We start from the raw sequence: 6,000 nt of genomic DNA, 5'->3' as shown, positions 1-6,000 counted from the left end.
ACACAGAGTAATTTACACTTAAAACCGTACTTATACAGAAATGTAATCCAACTAACGTTAGGGATGTCACGGTCAAGAAATTGTCAAACTGGTATTTGTAACGGGCCGTCTCACTCCCATCCTCCAACGGTTCTATCTGGGAGACAGTCCTGCTCTAACGATGAGGGGTCGCTATAGGCCTATGTCTTTTGCTCAATCTCTCAGCTGGCCTCCGTTACATATACTGTATATCTAGATGGTTACGTACATTAATCACTTTAACGGGCTATCCTCCGTGAACATCGATTTACCTCAAGCTTTGGAGACTCGTTTTAATTTGGGCTCTTGATTTAACGGATGACTGCATTTGCACATTTGAATTACACCACAAAATAATCACGACCGAGTGTGGTTATCAACACTAAGCTCCCGTGAATCCCAACAGTCGAAGCATGTAACTTTTACCGTGTCTACGGCCGTTGCGATGTTCAACATTAAAACAAAAATGTCAACTTACTATTACAATGAACTGTAGCTCGTCACATACCGCCTTCGCTCCTGGTGTAAACAAAAACTCTAAATAACATGAACAACTTCTGTCCTCAGGTGCTATAGCGACGGAGAATGTTTGAAATCTTACCGCGATGGCGCTGCGAAAACCCCGCGCAAGACTCCTTCGGTCCCCGTGGATGGAGGTTGAATCCGGGGTTACCAATATGAAACGCGAATGTAGATCCATCTATATAACATTACCAGTATGATAGTTGACAAATATGGAAAAAAACGTAATAAGTCACTTACCACAGGTGTGAATCAATCATTTTGCGCACTACCCCAATCTCGACTGTTGAAGATCATCCCGCCATTGTAGATTTGAAATTTACAGCAATATTCTGTACATTCGAGTTAATCCGTCACGTGACCCCAGAATGCATTGCACTTTACAGCAATATTCTGTATTATTTAAAAAACAGTCAGCGTCTGTAAAATAACGCTGTAGTTTTTACAGCAATTCGTTACAGTGTATTGCAAACTGTAAAAGCGCTATAACAATAAATTTGACTTAACTCATAAGAATGAATAACAAGCAGTATTGATACAGAACTCTTTTTAGGTCTGATTTTGTCTAGTTGGAGAAAATATAATGAACTATAAAAGGTGGACGGATACATAAAGTTGTCATGAACGTGGGTGGTGAGGGACGGAGGACCCAAACGCAAGACAGCGGGTTAGGGGTTAACAAGACTATAATAAATATAAAACAAACACCCACGAGGGGGTAACAGAACAAAAGATGGAGACAGGAACAAGGACTTAACTAGACTAACACTTGACATTTAAATTTCAATAAACTGAACTAAACAAGACAGGACTCACCACAGATGACACAAACAATGAACCAGCACAAGACAAGAGACACGAGGTCAATATAAAGGGAACCAAATCAAGAGGGGACAGGTGCAAAGGATAAACTAATTAACACTAACTAGGAAACAGAAGGGCAGGAACAATGACAAGACCGGAGAGAGAGAATGGCAACAATTAGGTGCCAAAATAGTCTCTCTCCAACATAAAACAAGGGATCCTGTCTGATTCCGCCTCAAGACCAAGAAATACCTGAAATGGTGAGGTGGAACCATGACATAAAGTGATGTTTAAGTTTACTTAAGCATGTTCATGTGAACATTTGTCTTGTGTACTCATCACTTAATGCAATGCTACATGTCATGCAACATCGTCTGACAAAGTCACCTTACATCTATATTAAAGAGTGGTTATTTTCCCATATAATGTACTGCCTCCGCCAACACACTATATGTATAGATGTACATACTATATCCATGTTCGTGTACCCAAACAGTCAGTAACAGTGACAGATGCTTAAATTCTGTGTTGAACTCGTTGATGAACCGATGAGTTTCGGTCAACTGAAATTTTGGCTAAGCACATCACTGAAAAAAAATATTCTTGAGTGTTAGTAAAAATTTCACCTGAATTAGATTGAGTAGATTTTATTCTATGTTTTTAAGCAAAGAGTACCTAAATTGATCAGATATGAGTCATGACACACTAAAAGAAATGAGATAAAGTCTAACTAATATTTCTCAATTTTAATTACTTAGTAAAATTTAGTAATATTAGTTTATATAACCAACAACAGTTCATGTACTTATTATGAATGGTGATTTTTAATGATTGGGGGGATCCTTGGATGGAGGGGGACATATCACCTCCGTCCCCCCGGGATTTACGCCCCTGTGTGTGATGATGTACAATCTTTTAAGAAAATGTTAATAAGCGAACTTTATCATGTTTTTATTGTCCAGATCATGTCTCTGCTGACTTCTGCAACAACGACACTGTGCTGGACCAACACTGGAGATCCATCAACTCCTCTTCCTCCTCCATGTGTGACAGAAATGTCAGCTGGGTTGGCTGGTATAATAATGGCCGGAGCATTCGACGCCAGAAACATCTGTTGAAATAGATAGTAATAGATTTATTATATTTGTATCAATTCATTTTTATTCAAATAAAGCACACAAATGAATGATTTAATTTCATGGGACTTTATTATTCTTAACATATAAATGAACTATTAACAGCAAAACAATAATTGATAAGACATGCTTTCAATTATTAAAATCTTAATAAGAACAGAACAGAACGATAGGTTTTTGGATGAAACTGCTTGCAGAATCTAGAAAATGCTGATTCATGATGTAAAATCGAATGAATTATTAATATAAAAACGAGTTTCATATAACAGATACATACATATAATTCAAAAATAAAGCTCTGCTATATTTGTTTTGATTTTTGATACGTGGCAAACAGGAGAGGACTGCACAAGGGCCATCATTCCATGCGGCATGTGGGCCATATGAGGTGGTATGTGCAGGTGTGGGCCGGATTTGGCTCGCAAAAATTTGCTATCTGGGGTGGAAGCCAACTCCATTTCATGCATTGTATGGCTATCAGTAAATAAACAATGATAAAATTATTAAAAAGTATTTTTTAAATTTGAATGAATAATTTATATCAATTTTATTCAAGTTCATTATTGATGTGTAGGTTCAAATAAGCTTAACACAACAACAGATGATATGTAAATTAATTTCAATCGAATTGCCTAGAAAACACTGGAATAAATCATTTGAATAGTATTTGTTTGAATAATGTTCCATGTTATTTTAAACTTTGTGCGAAGCAACATTCTTACGGTTAGTATGCACTGAATTTAAATGGCAAATTTCTCATTTTACTTTCCATTATCTTCCTTGTCTATAAACAGGGTGAGCTGTTGTGACTTACGGTACATGAAACTTGATAGACTCTTCCAAAACCTTTTAACCTACACACTGAAATAAAATTATTCTTGAGGGTTAGAAAATATTACCCATACAAATCAGTTAATATTTACTAACATATATTAGGTAGCAAAGTAAACTACATGCAAACATGCAGAATCTACTCCATGAAATTAAGTTAACAATTTGCAACAAAGTACCTAATATTTCTCAATAATAATTACTTATAAACATTGAGTGATATTAGTTTATATAACTGACAACAGTTCAGACAACAGTTCAGTTCAGAAGCTTGAATTGATCTTAAAATGGAATACAACGTCTACAAAACCCCTTTTTTAAAATGAACATAAGAATAATTCAATCTCAACATTATTGTGATCGGTGTTCACTTTAGTTGAGCTCTTGACCCTTACACATCAAATCTCAGTCATCTCTGTTCATGACTGTAAAAAAAAAAATTCTGAAACCATAATGGTCATATTAAATGAAAGTACTAATAGAGTAGCTGTTGAGTTGTGATTTTCATTTTATTAAAGTCAATAGCTTTGGTCTTTAAAGAAATATAGTCCCTAAATATAAAAAATGTAACAACTTATATTATATATATACCATACATAAAGTACAGAATGTGTAATCCAGTCTTAAAAAATTACAATCTTCTATATTTTTTATATTACTTAAGCCTACACTCTGTAATGGTTTATCTATGATTAGGTAACCAGGATGGAAGTTGATTATTAAACGAAAAATATGCCATATTGATATGTATGTGTGTGTTTGTTTGTGTCTGTATGCACATTTGAATTTGAAGGGGAAGAGGAGGTGTGGGTGTGCATTTCTGATGAACAAATAGTGGCACTGTAAACTGTGATGACACGCACAAAAGTTTACTCTGTTTATTTGTATGTTGGAGACCATCCCATGTAAAAAAAGAGTAAAAGCTAATTTCTCCTAAAAATACCCTCAATCTAGATGAACAACCAGGTTACCTACAAGAAAACGTTCCTAAATTAGTCCAATTGATTTATGTAAGAACTGCAATGTTTTTGTTTAGTTTCAGAGACGTTTAGCTTATATTCTCAACAATATAATGAACTGATTAAGTTCAAGTTGTTAAAGACCAAGTTCACTGTAAACTTATGAATATAACTCTACAAAGCACTTTGGTAAGACACTTTTGTCTTACCTGCCGGTTACTTGTTCGGTCTGTTGAAATCTATTTCTTTTTTACCAGAAATATAATAACAAAGGCCTACTATGTTTATTCAAATGATGACACCAAACCATTAACAGAGTCAGGGACTTTACATGAATGTTACAGGAAATGATCAAAGTGATACATACAGAAACTTATCAGGCATCACTCTTTACCCTCTGTCTGGCTCTTTATTGCCTGATCATAATAATATAAGACATTTGTCAAACATTTATATCCAATATATTTAAATGTGTGGGTGTATGTATATGTACGTGTGTGCATGGGCGTGCGTGTGTGCTTCCTACAAAGAACTTGAATGTAAATATCCTTATCAGGCTGATAAACAGATACAGTGTACGGTGACAAACAAATATCTGCTCTGCTTACTGTCCCATGGGTCTGGAGTATAGAGCACCAATTTTTTGAAATTGCATGTGATTGTGTCTAGTTTCAGAGAAAACTAACTTTTCTACAGAAATTCAACCTTCAATTTTGGATCTACACACTGATCTATCAAAAATGTTGTCTACCCTTCTCAAAAGTAAGTTTGTTTTCTTGTCATTATTTGCATTTCAAAGCTGTTATATCACAAAATCATTACCAATATGAAAGGTTTTGTTAGGCTAGAAATAATTTACATGATGAACTTTATTTTGTCACCACAAAAGGTTTAACTATTATAAAAGCAGTAACCGTACCCTAAAATGTAGGCGACTGTAGCGACTGTCACTATTACTTAATAATTATTACTTAATAATTAAGCTCATTATTGATTCCATACTTAAAATTGCAATATAAAAATATATATAAATATAGATATAAATATAATTTTTCATTAAAAATGAACAATTCATATATCATAATTATTATGAATAAAGATAATAATTGTATGTTTGTGTGATACATTTCAGGTGGTATTATAGCACTGTTTACTCTCATCTTGGTTTTGCCGGGTAAGTGTGAACCATGCAGCTGCTCTGTAGAAAACTATTACAGACGTTGTGTTCTTAACTGACAGCAATATAAAAATAAAGTAAAACGGAGAGACAGTTTATTTGATGTTTATTCTTATTCAAGTTAAGTTATCAAATCTTTTTCACAGTTTCTTTTATAATTTACACAAAACCAGAAAGAGAACGTAAATATTTCAGTTATGAAAGTGTTTCACTCTCTTTTTTTCTGAAGTGGTCTGGACACAAACGACTGCTGCACCAAGTACAGGTAAGTAAAAACACTTAATTTGTAAGGCAGATCTTTTTTCTCTGAAACTATAACTCACAAAAAAACAAAAATTATACAGCCGTAAAGCACTAAAATCTTGTTGAGATTTCAGAATGTTTAATCTTGATTTGTGTGTAAAATCGTTCTGATGCACCAGAGATATAAAACACGTCCATTTCAGGAATTAAAAATAAATATTTTAGGTGATACAAGCTCCTTTGATTATGGTTTCATAATATTTTATTTTTGTTTGTCATTATCATGGTGATATGCTATCAAACATTGTAA

This window comes from Triplophysa dalaica, chromosome 2 (genome assembly GCF_015846415.1).
Source record: "Triplophysa dalaica isolate WHDGS20190420 chromosome 2, ASM1584641v1, whole genome shotgun sequence".
Lineage (NCBI taxonomy): Eukaryota > Metazoa > Chordata > Actinopteri > Cypriniformes > Nemacheilidae > Triplophysa > Triplophysa dalaica.
The sequence above is the reverse complement of the archived record's forward strand: the minus strand, read 5'-3'. Positions refer to the sequence as shown.